This window comes from Lynx rufus, unplaced genomic scaffold, assembly GCF_022079265.1.
Source record: "Lynx rufus isolate CCGP_SWC_20201006 ecotype Redwood Valley unplaced genomic scaffold, mLynRuf1.p SCAF_7, whole genome shotgun sequence".
NCBI classification, from domain to species: domain Eukaryota; kingdom Metazoa; phylum Chordata; class Mammalia; order Carnivora; family Felidae; genus Lynx; species Lynx rufus.
The window spans coordinates 60,613,287-60,633,432 of record NW_025814889.1 but is presented as its reverse complement, the minus strand read 5'-3'; positions in this window follow the sequence as shown (position 1 = coordinate 60,633,432).

The window sequence follows — 20,146 nt, the reverse complement described above, 5'->3', positions numbered from 1 at the left end:
CCATTACTTTGAACTCTTAATCAGCTCTATTTCCTATTTCCATTTAATTTAGCTCTTTTACTGTGATTTTTGTCTTCTTCCTTCATTTGGGATATATTTCTGTCTCATTTTGTCTAACTCTCTGTTTTCATTTGTATATATTAGGTGGGTCAGTTACATCACCTGGTCTTGAATGTAATGGTTTTGTGTTTAAGACGTCTTGTGGTACCCTATAGAACAATATCCCCTGGTCAGCAGAATCGGGTGCACCAGGGGTCTCCCCCATGTGAGAGTTATGTGCCCTCCTATTGTGGCTGAATTGTGAATGCCTTTAGCCCAGGTGGCCTCAGTGAGTGACCTGACTTACCTGCTGTGAATACACTGGGTAGAGTTTGCTCCCTGTGCTATTGAGAGATCTGGCTGTGGCTGCCATTAGCTCATTGTTGGGTTGTGTGGGCAGTCAACTTATTTGTCTGTGGTTAGCCTCTCTGACACAGCTGCCAGCACACCAAAATGAGAGCAGGCAGACCTCTTAGTTACAGGAATTGGAGGCATGCTGCTGTGGGGGGTTATCTCCCACCCCACCCCCTCACCCAGGGCAGCAGTCACTTTGGAGTGGCATTTGTCCAGGCCATGACTGCCTTCCAGATGTGGTGGGACAGGAGCCACTTTGAAGGGATGTTTGCAGAGGTGGGCAGTTCTGCACGGGAATATCAGGGTGTTGCATGTGGTGCTAGCACAGTAGATGGAGAGTGTTAGCACTGGTTCCCCAAAACATCCAGCCTCTAGTCTAGAGGAGGGGAAAGAAATGGTGCCCTCCATCACTTTTGTTCCTGGAGAAATCTGCAGATCCCTGTCCCTTCAGCACACATACTAAGATCAGCCAATAAATCTGCTTCACATATACCTCAGATGCTATTCAAACTGCTGCTTTATGCTATCTCCTGGGCTGAGTTATTTAGTATGTTGGCTCTTTAAGGGCACGAACTGGGTTTCTTATTGTCCTCTGGCTCTCCTAGAGTTGAGCCTCTAATTTTCAAAGCCCTCCGAATTAAGCCTCATTGATTTTCAAGGCCAGGTATTATGGGGACTCATCTTCCCTGAGTGTATCCTCAGTGCCAAGGGTACCGATGTGGGTTCTGATCCTTTTTTCTCTGCTGGTGATGTCCATTCTGTTTGTGGTTGGTTGTGCTGAAGGATTGGTTCCCAACTGTGACTCTACCCGTCCTCTCCTTTTCCGTCTGGCCTTCTCTCTACAAGTAGCTGTGAAAGATCTGTCTGCCAGGGTTCATATCCATCTTTTGATTAGTTGTATAGATGCAGTTATCAGTCTCGTTGTGTCTGTGGAAGAAAGTGAGCTCAGGATCCTCTTACTCTGCCATCTTCCTGACATCTATTATGGTTTAAATTTTTCGATAGAGAGTGAACTCACAAAACCCTAGGGAGCTTATCCTTGACATCATCACCATTTTTTTTTCTTGTCTACCCATCTCCTCTCCTGAAAAATCTATCCTCAATGTGCCCCTCATGGTCAGGGCTGGGAAAGGAGCTCATCACAGCAGGGTAAACATAGATCTGCTCGGTCACTCCTTACAGTTCTCCATAAAAACTCCCCCTCCACTCACACATTTTCCCATTCTTCAAAGTGCAGTATTAATAAAAGAAACCCTGAATCAAATCAAATAAAAACTTTTTGTTAACATTGAACCCCTTTCCAAATGTGTATTAAGAGTCCCTACTCAAAGTGGGGATGGAAAAGTTTGAAGTACGTGAAGAGAAACAAGAACCTTGTGTTGCCTCACTGAGGCTCATTGGTGGAAGACTATGAATTTATACAGACCTACAGTTTTCTCAAGCAATATTTGGTAGCCCTGGTGTAGGACTAGTGTGGTAGAGTGCCTCCGTAAGAAATGTGGTGGAGACCTCCTCAGAACAAAAGAAGGCAACATGACCCAATCGACTCTGACACACGTATGTGTAACTCTGACACGACTCTATAACTTGAACTGTGTCCAGTCAGACTATGTGTCACCATATGTGGGAGACAAAGAAGTAGAAGTTGCATAAAAGGCTACACCCCACTGTGCTTGGGGCTCAGTTTTTTGGGAATGAACCCACTGAGCCTGTGCTGGCACGATGAATAAAATTGATTCTTAGACAGAAAAGCCTTGGTGTCCCATCTCTCTGTGCGAGAATCCTCTTACCCTAGGGTTGTCAGAGAGCTGAACTAATCCAGAACTGGGATTTTCTGAAATTAAGTGAGATCAAAAGGCAGTAGGGCCAGGGAGTTGAGAACATTGGCAAAGTGTAAGTGAAGGGTAGCCTTAAGAGACCAGACTATGTATGGAAGGGGGTAAAGATTCTGTGTGTGGGAAGGCAAGAGTAAAGGAAGCATTAGGAGAGGGGATAAATAGGGAAAAACTGGGTGGGGGAGATCAGAGGAGTGGTCATCTTAATGAAGATTAAAGAATAGAATAAAGGTGCTTGGGTGGCTCAGTCGGTTAAGCATCCAACTTCGGCTCAGGTCATGATCTCCTGGTTTGTGGGTTTGAGCCTCACACTGGACTCTGTGTTGACAGCTCAGAGCCTGGAGCCTGCTCCAGATTCTGTCTCACTCTCTCTCTCTGCTCCCACTCTCTCTCTCTCTCTCACACACAAACACACACACACTCTCTCTCTACTCTCTCAAAAATAAACATTAAATGTTTTTTAAATTTAATTTAAAAAGGGAGGGTTTTTTTCCCTACCCCCTTTAGCAAAAAGAATATAGCTTTCAGCAGAAGCGGTTCTCAACTTGGGATGTGGAAGAGATTATGCATCCTCCCCCTCAGGACATTTGGCAATGTCTGGAGACATTTTTGCCAAAATAGAATCGTTACTGACAGCTAGTGGGTATGGGCCAGGGATTCTGCTAAACATCCCACAGTGTATGTGATAGACTCCCACATAAAAAAATTACCCGGCACAAAATGTCAATACTGACAAGGTAGAGAAACCCTGCTCTAGAGAATGTCATTGTAATCTGGGAACTGTGAAATGTCCCTCAAAGTGGAAACATTTCCAAGCATTTTAAAGACCTGACTGGCTAGGGAACCCACTTTTTTTAGCACAGTCATACTGCTATGAAGGTGAATGTGAAGGTCTATAAAACGGTGGGTAGATTTCAGGAACCACTTGGAATGTGGTGGTTGTGACTACAGACTTCAAGCCACCAGATCCCCGGCACCAGGTGACACTACCACATAGCAGACAGCCTCCTACAGAAGCTCAGCCACTGAGTCTTGCCCGTGGTGTGGGATGTCCCTCTAATCCCCAGAGCAAAGATGCCCTTTTATTTACCAGGGAGGCAGCCCCACTGCCTAAAATGTCCTCTTTCTATTTATATGAGTTGGGATTGTTTTCATAGCTTGGGAATGGCTCCATTATTTTCTCAAAGTGCCACAGATATTAGTCAACTTCATAGTTACACTGTTATCCTGTTATTTTTTAATTTGTTATTTATAGACCAATCATCTAGATCTAGTGACAAAGAATAATGAATCTTTTGTACTTGGTTTGTTTTCCTGAAAATGCTAGCAAATTCTTTTGGGGTTCTAAAAATACATAGACAACTTCTGTACTCTATTTTGCTACAGAGGGAGGGTCATTTCTGATTGCTCATTAGAGGTTATATTTGGAAAATGGTCTCTGTGTTCTCCTCAAATGTGGGGAAATTCCATTATTACCAAGATCACACAGAATGAGAAGCCTCAATGAGTCTAGGTAAGAGACCAAACTCCTAGCAGACAAAAATGAGAGCAACAGGGGCACCTGGGTGGCTCAGTTGGTTAAGCAGCCGACTTCAGCTCAGGTCATGATCTCACGGTTCGTGAGTTCGAGCCCCGTGTCGGGCTCTGTGCTGACAGCTCAGAGCCTGGAGCCTGTTTCCGATTCTGTGTCTCCCTCTCTCTCTGCCCCTCCCCTGTTCATGCTGTGTCTCTCTCTGTCTCAAAAATAAAATAAAAAATGTTTAAAAAAAATGAGAGCAACAGTTCTCAAACCTGTGTGTATCAGAATCACCTGGAGGATTTGTTAAGACACAGCTTACAGGGATCCATTCCCAGAGTTTCTGAATCAGACCTAGGGTGAGGTCCAAAATTTGCATTTCTTTTTTTAATGTTTGTTTACTTACTTATTTTGAGAGAGAGAGAGAGCAGAAGGGGGGTAGAGAGAGGGAGACAGAGAATCCCAAGCAGGCTCCACACTGTCAGTGCTGAGTTCGACAGCAGGGCTAGAACTCACAAACCATGAGATCATGAAGTGAGCCAAAATCAGGAGTGGGATACTTAACCGACTGAACCAGCCAGCTGCCCCCAAGAATTTGCATTTCTGACAAGCTTCCAGGTGATGCTGCTCTTACTTATCTGGGACCACATTTGGAGAACCACCGTGGATGTATACATTAATTTGCATAAATTCTTCTGTCTCAAAGTTACGTCATATTTAAGAAACAATCTCTTAGGTTTCAGTCCCATGTAGTATGTTACTGTTTGAAAAAAGCTACACTAAATTACTTTGTCAGGTAGTCCTGTGAACACACATATCTGAGAATGAAAAACATTAAGCCTTAAGATGTTTTTCAAACTTGCATGTTCACAGCAACCGTAGCTATGATTTTTAATGACTTATTTCCTATAATCTTTTGAAAAGGGCCAATTTAATAAAGGCTCACCAAAGCTGTATCTATGTAAACACCTAAGTATCTAAGCTAAACACCTAAGCTTCTAAGCTAAAATGAGAGCTAGGTTCCAGGTAGTAGGCCTGAGTGGCCATGTTCCTCATTTGTATAAAATTCTAGGTAGATATCCTATTAATAATGGCATTTGTTTAATTATTCCAGTTCTCTCATCTTTTGGTTTAAAATAATCACTCAAAATTGAATAGTGTCTTAGAATTTATTTTCTCATGCTATGGAAAATTTCACTCTGAGTTTGAAGATAAGGTAGTATTCTTGTATTTTTTTAAAAAAAAATGTTTTTAACCTTTAAAAACTAAACCTTTCTCTGGGAACCAAATTCCACAAGATAAGAGGCAAGATAAGCTAAAGTTAACATTTTTCAGAGAACTGACAGCAATATTATAAATGGTCATTGTATGGGAAATATCGGAGACCTGTTTCAATATTTCAAATAGCCATTTCATAAAAATGTCATGGTATTATAGTAGGAATAATAGGAGGAAAAGGCCTGTGGTCATATCAGTTTAGGAAATGCTAGATTAATCAGATAAGTAACTTCTTTCTGGGGGGATTTCTCCATGAGTTTAAGATGCTTGTAATCATTACGAATCAGCAGCTATGACTTTCTCAGTGTGGCATATCTGAGGAATTTTGCTTTACCTGATGTGTTTTTGTAAATATTTTCAAGGACAGGATAACAAATAGATGTCATCTAATATGTTGTCAGTTGTAAGTGGTTGCTTGGAGCTCTGTGTTGAGAAGGGCTGTTAAGACCCAGTTGGGTTCAGCAAAAAAAAGGTGGGATATTTCTTTCTTTCTTTTTTTAAAAATTTTTTAACGTTTATTTATTTTTGAGAAAGAGAGAGACAGAGCATGAACGGGGGAGGGTCAGAGAGAGGGAGACACAGAATCCGAAACAGGCTCCAGGCTCTGAGCTGTCAGCACAGAGCCCGATGCACGGCTCGAACTCACGGACCGCGAGATCATGACCTGAGCCGAAGTCGGCCGCTTAACCGACTGAGCCACCCAGGGGCCCCATAAGGTAGGATATTTCTTAAGCCATGTCTGGCAGGCATGTAAAGAAAGTGGTGGCACAAATGCTATGTACTTGTTACATTTCCTCTAGATATTTAGAGGGATGGTTTTTCTTACAATTCTTATGTAATGGTATAAATTCAGTAAAGTAATGATTTGTAAATTAAATTTCCTTACTTGTTTCAAGAAATTCTCTAAGGTTTACAGAAGTCATTTCAATAAGAGTCCTAGAAACAGCAATCAGATAAGAAAAAAAAAATAAAAGCAGCCAAATTTGTAAGAAAGAGGTGAAACTGTCACAATTAAAAAAAGTCGCTATTTGCAGATGACATGATACTACACATAGAAATCCCTAAGTACTGCACCCCCCCAAAAAAACTATTGGAAGTAATAAATACAGTAAACTTGCAAGGTAAAAAATCAATACACAGAAATCCATTGTGTTTCTACACACTACTATCAAAGTTACCAGAAAGAGAAACCAAGAAAGCAATCCCATTTATAACTGTACCAAGAAGAATGAAATACCTAGGAATAAATTTAACCAAAGGGTAAAAGACCTTTACTTAAGAAGACTATAAAACAGTGGTAATAGAAATTAAAGTTGACCCAAACAATGGAATGGTATTCCATGCTTATGGACTGGAATAATTACTATTATTAAAATATGCATACTACCAAAGTGGTCTATAGATTAAATGCAATCCCTATCAAAATACAAACAACACTTTTCACAGATTTTTGAACAAATAATCCTAAAATGTGTATGGAACAACAAAAGACACTGAAGAGTCAAAGCGATCTTGAGAAAGAAGAACAAAACTGTGGAGGCATCACAAACCCCAGATTGAAAGATCTATTACAAAGCTGCAGTAATCAAAACAGCACGGTACTTGTACAAAAATAGACACATAGATCAATAGAATAGAACTAGAGAGCCCAGAAATAAACCCATGATTATATGGTCATTAATCTACAATAAAGGAAGCAAGAATATGTGATGGGAAAAAATCTCTTCAACAAATGGTGTTGGGAAAATTAGGTATCTACGTGCAAAAGAATGAAATTGGACCACTTTCTTACAACGTACACCCCCCAAAACCTCAGATTGGATTAAATACCTCAGTGTTAGACCTGAAACAATAAAAATTCTAGAAGAATGCATAGTCATTTCTATGACCTTGGCTGTAGCAACGTTTTTCTACATGTGTCTCCTGAGGCAAAGGAAACAAAAGCAAAAACAAACTATTGAGTCTACATCAAAATAAAAAGTTTGCTCAGTGAAGGAAGCAATCAACAAAACTGAAAGACTGCCTACTGAGTGGGAGAAGATACTTGTAAATGATATATCCAATAAAGTTAATATCCAAAATATATAAAGAACATATGTAACTCAACACCAAAACAATCCAATCAAAAAATGGGCAGAAGACGTGCCCACTTTTCCAAAGAAGACATACAGATGGCCAACAGACACATGAAAAGATGTTCAACATCATTCATGAGAGAAATGCAAATTAAAAGCACAATGAGATATCACCTCACATTTGTCAGAGTGGCTAGAATCAAAAACAAAAGAAACAACTAGTATGGTGAGGATGTGAAGAAAAAAGGAATTCTTGTGCACTGTAGGGAAAGCAAATGAGGGCAGCGACTATGGAAAACAATATGGAGTTTCCTAAAAAAAAAAATTAAAAATAGAATTATTATATGATCCAGTAATTTCACTACTGGGTATTTACCCAGAGAATGTGAAAACACTAATTTGAAAAAAAAATATGTGCACTCCTATGTTTATTGCAGCATTATTTACAATAGTCAAATTATTGAAGCAACCTGAGTGTCTATCCACAGACAAATAGATAAGTAAGATAGGGTGTATATATACAGTGGAATATTACTCAGCCATAAAAAGAATGAAATCTTGCCATTTACAACACAGAAGGGCCTAGAGAGTATAATGCTAAATGAAATAAGTCAGAGAAAGACAAACACCCTATGATTTCACTCCTGTGGAATTTAAGAAATAAAACAAATGAACAAAAAAAAAGACAAGCTAAAAACAGACAAACACAGAGAACAAACTGGTGGTTATCAGAGGGGAAGTGGCAGGGTGGGGGGGATGGGTGAAATAGGTGATGAGGATTAAGAGTACACTTATCATGATGAGCACTGAGTAATAATAGAGTTGTTGAATCACTATATTGTACACCTGAAACTAACACTGTATATTAATTATACTGGAATGCATAAATGGCAACAAACTTGAATAGACGTTTCTCCAAAAAAGATACACAGGTGGCGAACAAGCATATGAAAATATGTTTAACATCACTAATCAGAAATACAAATCAAAACCACAAGATGCCACCTCACACCCATTAGGATGTCCACTATTAAAAACAACAACAACAAAACCCAGGAAATAACAAGTGTTGATAAGAAGGTGGAGAAATCAGAATCTTTCTGTATTGTTGATAGCAGTGTAAAACGGTGCAACCACTATGGAAAATAGTATGATGTTTTTCTAAGATTTAAAAACAGAGGGGCACCTGAGTAGCCCAGTTGGTTGAGTGTTTGTCTCTTGATTCTGGCTCAGGTCATGATCCAAGGGTCGTGGAATTGAGCCCTGTGTTGGGCCTGCACAAGATTCTCTTTCTCTCTCTCCTTCTGCCCCTCCTCCTTGCTGTGTCTCTCTCTCTCTCTCAAAAAAAAAAAAAAAAAAAAAAAAAAAAAAATTTAAAAATAGAATTACCATATGATGCAATAGTCTTACTTCTGGGTATATATCAAAAAGAATTGAAAGCAGGATCTTAAGTTAGAGATGGAGGGAAGCAAACCATAAGAAACTCTTAAAAACTGAGAATAAACTGAGGGTTGGTGGGGGTAGGAGGGAGGGGAAAGTGGGCGATGGGCATTGAGGAGGCCCCTGTTGGGAAAAGCATTGGGTGTTGTATGGAAACCAACTTGACAATAAATTTCATATTTTAAAAAACGAAAGAAAGAAAGCAAGCAGGATCTTGATGGCATATTTGCATACCCATGTTCATAGCAGCATTATTTTCAATAGCCAAGAATGAATAAAGATGAGGTATATACATTAAACAGAATATTATTTAGCTTTAAATGGAAGGAAATCCTGTCGTATGGTACAACATGGATGAAACTTGAGGACATTTTGCTAAGTGAAATAAGCCACTCACAAAAAAAGTGTATGATTCCACTTAGATGAGATATCATCTAAAACAGTCAAACTTACAGAAATAAAGTAGACTTTTGGTTGCCAGGGGCTAGGAAGAAAGGAAACAGGGAATTGTGGTTCAGTGGGTACAGAGTTTCAATTTTGCAAAATCAAAAAGTTCTAGAGATCTGTTACCCAACAATGAGAATGCAGTTAACATGACTATTACATTAGTATAACATTATATAACATAGATACTATAACATGTAACCTATATACATGTATATAACAATACTAATGTATTACATGTGGTATAACATTACTACATACCTAACAAAAAATGGTTAAGACAGTGATTTTGTTTTAACAATTAAAAAATACTGGGGCGCCTGGGTGGCTCAGTCGGTTGGGCGGCCGACTTCGGCTCAGGTCATGATCTCACGGTCCGTGAGTTCGAGCCCCGTGTCGGGCTCTGTGCTGATGGCTCAGAGCCTGGAGCCTGCTTCTGATTCTGTGTCTCCCTCTCTCTCTGCCCCTCCCCTGCTCATGCTCTGTCTCTCTCTGTCCCAAAAATAAAAAAAACGTTAAAAAAAAATTAAAAAAAAAATACTTAAACAGGGGTGCCTGGGTGGCTCAGTCAGTTGAGAGTCTGACTCTTGTTTTCAGCTCGGGTCATGATCTCTTGAGTTCATGAATTCAAACCCTACATCCAGCTCTGTGCTAACAGTGTGGAGCCTGCTTGGGATTGTCTCTCTCTCTCTCTCTCTCTCTCTCTCTCTCCCACTTGCCCACTTGTTCTCTCTCTCTTTCTTCCTCTCTCTTAAAAATAAATTTTAAAAAGAGAGAAATACTTAGAGATTTTTGTACATTGAATTAAGGAGGGTGGGGGAAAAGCAGACCCTGAAAATGCCACAATAAATCAAAGAGTTTATCATAACACAGGATTAAGAGCACCAGGCTGGGCTGTAGTGGGTCTGGATTCTGACTCCACCATGCATAAACTGGGTAACGTTGTCAAATTACGTAACTCTCCGAGACTCAGTTTCCTCATGTGTAAAATGGGATAATACCAACATTATCTTCACAGTTGTTAGGCAGCTTAAATTAATACACATCAATACAGGTTTAGGAACTTGTCTGCCATAGTAAGTATGTAATAAAGGTTAGATGTTATTCTTAGAACACCAACAGCTCAAGAGAATACAGACTGTAGTATTAGATAGGCCGTTCCAAGAATAAATGTATTCTATATATAATGAAAGTATAGAAGAATGCTAAATCCATCAACATCATTTCTGAAATGTAACTCATTGACTTTCAGTGATCCAAATGCAGCCTGATGAATTAAAAATTTAGAGGAAATGTTAAAGTGAGAAGAAACCACTATTTTCAGTATAAGTATATAGATATTTTCTATTTCAAAAGTTTTCAGGAAAAAAAAGTGTAGGGAAGGTAAAACTACCTTTTACCCTTGTAAGTTCTGTGACTGGGCCTAAGAATTGAATGGACATAAGACAGATTAGCAGGAGAAAGGCATACAAATGTAATATTTTAATGTGCACATGGGAATCTTCAGAAGGAAAATGAAGACCCAAGGAAGGCTTTAGGCCCCAAACTTACATACCTTTTTACACAAAGAACAATACATTGTGGGGGTGTGACTAGATACGATAAATTGAGCTCGGGGCAATATATTTTGGGATGGGGTGCCTGGATGGTTCAGTTGCTTAAGCATCCGACTGGTTCAGGTCATGACCTCACGGTTCTGAGTTCGAGCCAGGCGTGGGGCTCTGTGCTGGCAGCTTCGAACCCGGAGCCTGCATCAGATTCTGTGTCTTCCTCTCTCTCTGCTCTGCCCCTCCCCCACTAGCACTCTGCCTCTCTCTGTCTCTCAAAAATAAATGAATGTTAAAAATAAATGTTGGGACAGTGACTAGTAAATATATGGGGAAACTAATGGAAAATTAGGGTTATTTTAGTAGGGTTTTTGTTGTTGTTGTTTGTTTTGTTTTGTGCAAGTCCATTTCACCAGCAACTCCCAGTCTCTGCTAAGAATGTTGTTTTCTTTCTTACGCAGGGAGGGCACCTTTCTCATGGGAAAACCTTGTGTCCCACTTTCAGGTAGAAAGCGGGAGGGCAGAGACCTTTCCACATGTGCTGTTTCTCAAGTGCTTTCAGCTCAAAAGAATCCATGTGCCAAAGTGGCAAATGTTTGGAGTGGCATGGTCTGAAACCCTTCAGAAGAAACAGTGATACACTTGCAAATAACAGAAAGATCATTATCGAGCTCTGTTATTTAATTAATTTAAGCAGTTTGTTACAGATGAAAGGATAGCCAGATTAATAGAAGCTCCTCCTCACCCAAACAGCATCCCTACCACTTCCGTCTCCTTTCCAAACAGGAACTAGAATATGCAAGAACTTAACGGTCTGTAAAAGTAACAATTCCAATCAGTAGGGAAAGGAAGGACAAGTCACTGAACGTTTCTGGGGCAAGAGGCTCATATTTGAGAATGAAAAACTAGACTTCTGTATCTCCTTACAGACTAAAACTTCAGCTAGATCAAAGACTTTAGTGTAGAAGTATGAAACCACAGGACACTTAGAAGGAAATGTAGGTATGTTTTCATCTGATTTGGGGGTGAAGTTTTTCTTTCTGAGTATAAAAGCAGAATTATAGACTGACCTATTTAACCACATAAAAGTAACTCTGGAAAGAACACTAGATACAAAATTTCTGTATTGTAGTTGGACAATTTGGATCTGTAGTTACACTTCAAGAAATCCATCCTAATAAAATAGCAAACATTTGTGTCAAAGGATGTTAACTGACATGTTACCCATAATAGTAAAACTTTCCAAATACCCTAAATATTCTATCATTTGGGGAATATTTAAATTGTGGACTCCCTGTTCTACACCCATTCTGGGCAAATCAAGAAGCGGTAATCAAAGCATATTTAGAAATATAACTATCAGTATTAAAATAGGTTAAAAGAAAGTCATAAATGGTTGCTCTAGACAAGAATTACAAGTTAGATAACAAGAATTAATGTAAATTAGAGACTTTTTTATAATATGCTTTTAAATACTAAATGACTTTTAACCAATATACATGTGTTAATTTCATACAAAAATATAGGAATAATAGAATCCTATTATTTATAAAATTTTAATTTAAAAAATAATCAGAATTTATAGATTACCAAAGTGTTCATTGTGGTTTTTCACTGGTGAAAATTATGGTGAAATTATAAGTGATTTTATTTTATTCTTAGCACTTTCCTGTATCCCTGAATTTTCAACAGAGAATAAAAAATTCTTTTGTCATCTGAAAAAAATAATTAAAATAAGCTAATATTACTACAAAGAAATAGAACAGTGTTTTACTGTGAATAATATGAATTTGATTATTTTACATGTAACCTGGTATGTTTCCATTTCCCCTTATCCAAGAATAACTATTTCAGGCACTATAACTTTTTTCTTGACTTTTGTTTACTCAAATAGAATATGGTGGGCTTCCAAATAATGTTAACAATCAGCTAATTATGTGCTATTAGTCTAGATGTCCATTCTGGTAGATGGAAAACCTTTTGGGTTATTGCTCTCTCAACCAAGTATAAAATAATTTTTTTTCATTGAGACAATGGACTTAACATTACGTTAGTTTCAGGTGTAAAATATGATTTGCTGTATTCATATATTGTGAAATGATCACATCAGTCTATTCAACATTCATTACAATGCACAGTTAAAATTTTTTTTCTTATGAGAACCTTCAAAGTCTACCCTTAGCAACTTTCAAATATACAATACAGTAATATTAACTATAATCACCATGCTGCACATTACATCCCTCAGGACATTTTTATTCCATAGCTGGAAGTTTGTACCTTTTAACCACCTTTACCATTTTACCTACTCCCCAACCCTGCCTCTGGCAAACACCAATCTCTTCTCTGAGCTTGATTTTGTTGCGTTTTGTTTGATTTCACATATTGGTGAGATCATACGGTATTTGTCTTTCTCTGATTTATTTCACTTAGCATAATGCCCTCAAGATACATCTAAGTTGTCACAAATGGCAAGATTTTCCTCTTTTGTGACTGAATAATCATTGGTGTGTATGTATACAAATATAACACATTTTCTCTATCCGTTTATCCATTGATGAACCCTTGGGTTATTTCCATGTCTTGGCTATTGTAAATAATGCTGCAGTGAGCATGGGGGTGCAGATACCTTATCCAGTTAGTATTTTCATTTTCTTATGCTAATACTTGGAAGTGGAATTGTTGAATCATATGTTCTATATTTAATTTTAAATTTTATTGAAATATACTTGACATACAATATTAGTGTCAGGTGTACAAAATAGTGATTTGACAGTTGTACACATTATGCAATGCTCAGCATGATAAGTGTAGTTGTGATTTGTCATCATACAAAGTTACCACACTATTATTGATATTTCTCATGCTGTACTTTTTATCCTTGTGACGTATTTTTTCTTCTTGTGACTTTTCTTTTATTTAAATTTTAGTTAGTTACTATATAGTGCAATATTTTTTCAGGAGTGAAATTCAGTGATTCATCCCTTACATACAACACCCAGTGCTCATCAGAACAAGTGCTCTCCTTGGGGCACCTGGGTGGCTCAGTCAGTTAAGCATCTAGTTCTTGATACCAGCTCAGGTTGTGATCTCTCAGTCGTGAGATCGAGCCCCACATTGGGTTCTGTGTTGAGCATGAAGCCTGCTTAGGATTTTCTCTCTCTCTGTCTCTCTCTCTTTCTCTCTCTGCCCCTCCCCCACTTGTGCTTTCTCTCAAAATAACTATTAAAGAAAAAAAGAACAAGTGCCCTCCTTAGTACCTATCACCCATCTAGCCCATCTCCCACCCACCTCCCTCCATCAACCCTCAGTTTGTTCACTATCCTTAAGAGTCTTTTGTGGTTTCTTTCCCTCTGTTCTTTTTCCTCCCCTATCCATATGCTTATCTGTTTTGTTTATTAAATTCCACATATGAGGGGCATCTGGGTAGCTTAGTTGGTTAAGTGTCCAACTTCATTTAGCTCAGCTCATGATCTCTCAGTTCATGAGTTCGAGCCCCTTGTGGAGTTCTGCATGGACAGTGTGGAGCCTGCTTGAGATTCTCTGCTCCTCCCCCACCTGCACGCTCTCTCAAAATAAATAAACTTTAAAAAAATCCACATATGAGTGAAATCATATGGTATTTGTCTTTCTATGATTGACTTATTTTGCTTAGCAGAATACATTCTAGCTTCATCCATATCATGGTAAATGCAAGATTTCATGTTTTCAATGGATGAGGAATATTCCATTGTGTATGTATACCACATCTTCTTTATCCATTCATCATTTGATGAGCATTTGGGCTCTCCATATTTTGGCTATTGTTGATAATGCTGCTATAAACATTGGGATACGTGTACTCCTTTGAATCTGTATTTTTGCATCCTTTGGAAAAATACCTTATAGTGCAATTGCTGGATGGTAAGGTAATTCTATTTTTAGGTACTTGAGGAACCTCTATACTGTTCTCCAGAGTGGCTGCACCCAGTTTTCATTCCCACCAACAGTGCAAGAGGGTTTCTCTTTCTCCACATCCTTACCAACACCTGCTGTTTCTTGTGTTGTTAATTTTAGCTGTTTTGACAGGTGTGAGGTGGTGTCTCATTGTGGTTTTGATGATGAGTGATATTGAGCATCTTTTCATGTGTCTGTTAGCCAACTGAATTTCTTCTTTGGACAATTTTCTATTTATGTCTTCTGCCCATTTCTTCACTGGGTTATTTGTTTTTTGGGTGTTGAGTTTGATAAATTCTTCCTAGATTTTGGATACTACCCCCTTATCGAATATGTTGTTAGCAAACATCTCCCATTCCATAGGCTGACTTTTAATTTTGTTGATTGTTTCCTTCACTGTGCAGGAGCTTTTTATCTTGATGAAATTTCAATAGGTCATGTTTGCTTTTGTTTCCATTCCCTTCAGCAACATATCTGGTAAGAAGTTGCTCCGGCTAAGGTCAAAGAGGTTGCTGCCTGTGTTCTCCTCTAGGATTTTGGTGGTTTCCTGTCTCACATTTAGGTGAGAAGTCTTTCATCCATTTTGAATTTATTTTTGTGTATGAAAGTGGTCCAGTTTCATTCTTCTGCCTGTTGCTGTCCAGTTCTCTCAACACCATTTGTTGAGGAGACTGTCTTTTTTTTCCATTGGATATTCTTTCTTGCTTTGTTGAAGATTAGCTGGCCATATAGTTGTGGGTCCATTTCTTGGTTCTCTATTCTGTTCCATTGATCTATGTGTCTGTTTTTGTGCCAGTAGCATACTGTCTTGATTATAGCTTTGTAATACAGCTTGAAGTCCAGAATTGTGATGCTTCCAGTTTTGTTTTTCTTTTTCAGGATAGTTTTGGCTATTTGGGGTCTTTTGTGCTTCCATAAAAATTTTAGGTTTGTTTGTTCTAGCTCTGTAAAAATTGCTGGCAGTATTTTATTAGGGATTGCATTAAACGTGTAGATTGCTTTGAGTAGAATAGACACTTTAACAATGTTTGCTCTTCCAATCTGTGAACATGGAATGCTTTTCTATTTCTTTGTGTCCTCTTCAATTTCTTGCATAAGCATTTCATAGTTTTCAGAGTACAGATCTTTTACCTCTTTGGTTATGTTTATTCCTAGGTAACTTACTGTTTTTGATGCAATGGCAAATGGGATTGATTCCTTGATTTCTTTTTCTCCTGCTTTGTTATTGGTGTATAGAAATGCAACAGATTTCTGCATGTTAATTTTATATCTTACAACTTTACTGAATTCATGTATTAGTTCTAGCAGTTTGTGGAGACTTTTGGGTTTTCTATAGAGTATCATGTGTCTGTGAAGAGTGAAAATTTGACTTCTTCCTTGCCAATTTGGAGGCCTTTTATTTCTTTTGTTGTCTATTGCTGAGGCTAGGACTTCCAGTATTCTGTTGAAAAACAGTGGTAAGAGTGGACATCCTGGTCCTGTTCCTGACCTTAGGGAGGAAGCTCTCAGTTTTTCCCCGTTGAGGATGATATTAGTTGTGGGTCATTAATATATGGCCTTTATGGTGTTAAGGTATTTTCCTTCTACACATATTTTCTTGAGGGTTCTTTTTTTTTTTTTTTTATCAAAAAAGAATGTTGTATTTTGTCAAATGTTTTTTCTGCATCTATTGGCAGGATCATGTGCCCTTTTATTAATGTGGTGTGTCATGTTGATTGATTTGTGGATATTGAACCAGCCCTGCAGCCCAGGAATAAACTCCACTTGATCATGGTGAATAATTCTTTCAACATAATGTTGGATTTCATTTACTAGTATCTTGTTGAGAATTTCGCATGCACGTTCATCAGGGAATTTGTTCTGCAATTCTCCTTTTTAGTGTGGGGTCTTTGTCTGGTTTCAGAATCAAGGTAATCCAGGCCTCAGAATGAGCTTGGAAGTTTTCCTTCCATTTCTAGTTTTTGGAACAGTTTGTGAAGAATAGGTATTAACTCTTCCTTAAATGTCTGGTAGAATTCCCCTAGGAAGCCATCTGGCCCAGGTCTCTTGTTTGTTGGAAGATTTTTGATTACTGATTTAATTTCTCTGCTGGCTATACATCTGTTGAGATTTTCTATTTCTTCCTATTTCAGTTTTTTTGTTTGTCCATTTCTTCCAAATTGCCCTGTTGCTTGGCATATAATTTTTCATAGTATTCTCTTGTAATTGTTTGTATTTCTGCAGTGTTAGTTGTGATCTCTCCTCTTTAACTCATGATTTTATCAGTTTTGGTCCTTTCTCTTTTCTTTTTGATAAGTCTGGCTAGGGGGCTATCAATTTTGTTAATTCATGCAAATAATCAGCTCTTTGTTTTATCGATTTATCCTACTGGATTTTTTGTTTTGTTTTTATGTCATCTATTTCTGCTTTAATCTTATTTCTCTTTTTCTGCTGGCTTTGGGTTTTATTTCCTGTTCCTTTTCTAGCTCCATTTGGTGTAAGGTTAGGTTGTGTATTGGGAAACTTTCTTGCATCTTTAAATAGGCCTGAATTGCATTATACTTCCCTCTTAAGACTGCCTTTGCTGCAAATGGTTTGGATTGTCATGTTTTCATTTTCATTGACTTCCATGTATTTTTTAATTTCTTCTTTAATTTACTGGGTAACCTTTCATTCTTTAGTAGGATGATCTTTAATTTCCATGCATTTGAGGGCTTTCCAAATTTTTTCTTGCAGTTGATTTCAAGTTTCATAGCATTGTGATCTGAAAATATGCATGATATGATCTTGATCTTTTTATACTTGTTGAGGGCTGACTTGTAACCCAGTATGTATGTGATCTATTCTGGAGAATGTTCCATGTGTACTTGAGAAGAATGTGTATTCTGTTGCTTTAGGCTTTAGGATGAAAATTTCTGAAGATAGCTGTTAGGTCCATCTGGTCCAGTGTGTCATTCAAAGCCATTGTTTTCTTGTTGGTTTTCTGCTTAGAGGATCTGTCCATTGTTGTAAGTGGGGTGCTAAAGTTCCCAACTACTATTGCATTTTTATCATTCAATTTCTTTATATTTGCTATTAATTGATTTATATATTTTGGTGTTCAAGTTGGGGGTATAAATATTTACAATTGTTGGATCTTGATGGATACACCCCTTAATTATGATATAATGCCCTTCTTTATCTCTTGTTATGGTCTTTGTTTTAAAATCGACTTGTCTGGTTTATGTATGGCTACTCTGGCTTTCATTTGACATCTATTAACATGATAGAGGGTTTTCCATCCCCTCATTTTCAATCTGCAGGTGTCTTTAGGTCTAAAATGTAGGTAGCATATAGATGGATCTTGTTTTGTGGGTTTTTAAAAATACATTCTGATACCCTATGTCTTTTGATTGGTGTATTTTGTCCATTTACATGCATAGTGATTATCGAAACGATATGAATTTAGTGCCATTGTGTTACCTGTAGAGTTGGTGTTTCTGATGATGTTCTTTGGTCCTCTCAAGTCTTTTCTTGCTTTGTTGCTTTGGTCTTTTTTTCCCCCTCCACTCAGAATCCCCCTTAAAATTTCTTGCAGGGCTGGTTTAGTCGTCATGAACTCCTTTTTGTTTGTCTGGAAAACTTTTTATCTTTCATTCTATTAGAATGATAGCCTTGATGGCTAAGGAATTCTTGGCTGCATATTTTTCCCATTCAGCACGTTGAATATGTCCTGCCACTCCCTTCTGGCCTGCCAAGTTTCCGTGGACACGTCTGCTGCTAACCTTATATGTCTACCTTTGTAGGTTAAGCATATTTTGTCCCTAGCTGCTTTCAGAATTCTCTCTTTATCTTTGTATTTTGCAAGTTTCACTTTGATATGTCACAGTGTTGACCTGTTTTTGCTGATTTTTGAGGGGAGTTTTCTGTGCCTCTTGGACTTGAATGCCTGTTCCCTACCCATATTATAGTAGTTCTCAGCTATAATTAGTTCAAATAAACCTTCTGCCCCCTTTTCCTGCTCTTCTTCTGAGACTCCTATGATACCAATATTGCTTCACTTTACAGAATCACTAATTTCCCTTGCTCTACCCTTGTAATCTAATAGTTTTCTTTCCCTCTTCTTTTCAACTTTATTACTTTCCATAATTGTATCCTCTATATCACCTCTTTTTTCCTCTGCTTCTTTAGTCCTTGTTTTGACTATATCCACTCAGTTTTGCATCTCAGTTATAGGCTAACTAGTTTTTATTTCAGCCTGACTAGTTTTGGGGCCTTTTATCTCTGCAGCAAGTGTGTCTCTTATGTCTGCTATGCTTTTTTCAAGCCCAGCTAGTAGCCTTAGGACCATTATTCTAAATTCTTGTTTGGATATATTGCGTATATCTGTTTTGAGCATATCCTTAGCTGTGATTTCTTCTTGACCTTTCTTATGGGAAGAATTCCTCCATCCTGTCATTTTGGCTAAGTTTCTGTCTTTTGCATGTTTTGAAATCTTGTTGTGTTTCCTGCAACTGAGAGTACTACTATATTAAAAAGGGATCATACACTGCCAAGGGCCCGGCACTTCAGGAAGTGTCTCTGGTGTGTGCTGCGTGCACTCTGCTGTTCAGTTTTGGCTGCTCTTTCTCACTGGTCAGTCCTCTGCAGAGCTCCTCCTTGCTTGCAGTGGGAGTTTTTGGAACTTTAACTAGGTATGCTTTGATTTGTTTGTTGAAAGAAGCCTAGAAAAAAAAAAGGAAAAAAACCTGATCAAAAAAAAAAAAAAGAAAACAACAACAACAAAACAAGAAGGCAATCAAAAAACTCTAAGTCTGATTCCAAGGAAAAAGAAGAAAAAGGAAAGAAAAAGAAGCCTGATTCCCCCTTTCCACCCCCCAGTCCAAAAGAGAGAGAAAGAGAGAGAGAGAGAGAGAGAAGAAAATGAAAAAAACAAGCAAAAGCTATAGGCCTGGTTTCCAAAGGAAAAGGAAGAAGAAACTAAGTCTGTTCCTATTTCCACCAGAACTGCAGGTGACACTTTGAAGCACTCTATGATCAGTACGTTTTGTCCATGTGGGGTGCTGTGCTCATCTTCTGGAGGAGGGGCCCACTGGGCTGGCTCAGAGTCAGTTCTGCCTCAGTAAATGAGCAGTTGCCAGGCACAGGGTGGAAGAGTTTGGTGTAAGTGCGTCCCACCTCCTCTGGGGGCCACTGTGTTGCTCTCTCAAGTCCCACCGTGTTGATGTTAAGGGAGAAATAGTGCCACCTCACTGTCTCATCCCTGGACAGGGAATCTCACAACCCTGCTGTTCAGTAAGCTCTCACAGAATGATGGGGACAGTCAGCATGCCCTGCAGCACAGCTCTCCTGCATTTTATCTTTAGTGCGTGGCTGGGTTTCAAAACTCGAAATCTTAAAGCACCCAGCACCACAGACCTACCCCCTCCTCCAAAGTAGAGCCTCTCCATGCTGTGTCTGGTGTCCTTTGTCCCAGAAAAACAGTCCTACACCTGTGCGGCACATGGAATCTATAATGTGGTACCACAAAAAGTAGCAGCCAGGTTATCTGCCCTCTGTGCACCATGATGAAAGGTATTTTGCTGGTGCCTGCAGGGTCTTTTGTCCTTGGAGAGGACAAATGTACTGCAGGAAGGGGAATATTCTCTCTCAGTGTGACCCTGAGATTCCTACACCATGCTATGCACTCTGTGGCCAGTGCCCTCCTTCTCTCCAAGAGTGTGT